General features: G+C 32.5%; 1 protein-coding gene across 1 annotated transcript in view; it reads left to right on the top strand.

Annotated features, from left to right (window-relative positions):
• LOC119420185 (voltage-gated potassium channel subunit beta-2) overlaps positions 1-1001 on the top strand; it is a 40161-nt gene that overhangs the window by 12418 nt on the left and 26742 nt on the right. The window lies entirely within an intron of this gene.

Here is a 1001-nt window from a genome sequence, read left to right as displayed (position 1 = left end):
ACTAATTTAGGTGGAGAAGGAGTTCTGAATGTTTGTTGACTGTGTGACTGGTGTGGGACGAACCACTGCGGGAGCCCCTTCCTGCCCACAGCCATCAGCATCTATAACAACTCTAATGAAACCAGGATGATGAGTTACAACAACACTTAATTTCCCTGTGGGATTATTTTTTTTATTGAACTGAAATTAATTTAAAACTTTTAAAGACCCATAAACATTAAATTTATCTATAAAAAAAAAAGAAGTATTTTTTGTGGGTTCTATTTTTTTCCCTGTGCTTGGAAAGTGTTTATTCTTTCCTCAGAAACAAAACCTTAAAATGAGAAACTGTTCGTTCAAAAGGAGTTTGATCTCCGGTTTGGACCAAGGATGACCCATAAGGCTGATCAAAGTTCTGAAGAATCGTACAGCTGACAGTCGTTAAAACAGATTCATAAAAGGTTTGAAGAAACACGAATAAATACGATCAGCTTGTATGCAGATGATACCACCTTATATTCCTTTAAAAAATGGTCTGGTTTCACTCTATCGTTGTATAATTATTCACAAAATTGACTATATATATATATATATTCAATGAAAATAAATACAGTTGATTTAATAATTGACAGAATGAAAGTGAACCTTTTTAAAGGAATATTAAGTGGTATCATCTGCATACAAGTTGATAAATTTTATAAATGTCCCTTTAAACCTTCTATGTGTAAATCAGTAAATGCTATTAGTGTTTTGTACCATGAAAAAATAGGAATAATTATAACCATAGTTTTGTTTTCTAATCAATAATGTTCATTTGGAATTTCTTTTCATGTTTTGATGTTAAACCTCAAAAAATTTACATATATGTAGAGTATATATATATATATATATATGTGTCACCATTAAACTTGAAGAAGGTTTATGTCTGCATCAACCTCTTAACCATCCACCCTTGCATCCCTCCATCCATCCATCCCTCCATCCATTCATCCATCCATCCATCCATCCATCCATCCATCCAT

The sequence above is a fragment of the Nematolebias whitei genome, chromosome 14 (assembly GCF_014905685.2).
Source record: "Nematolebias whitei isolate Nwh7 chromosome 14, NemWhi1, whole genome shotgun sequence".
NCBI classification, from domain to species: Eukaryota; Metazoa; Chordata; class Actinopteri; order Cyprinodontiformes; family Rivulidae; genus Nematolebias; species Nematolebias whitei.
The sequence above is the reverse complement of the archived record's forward strand: the minus strand, read 5'-3'. Positions and strand labels throughout refer to the sequence as shown.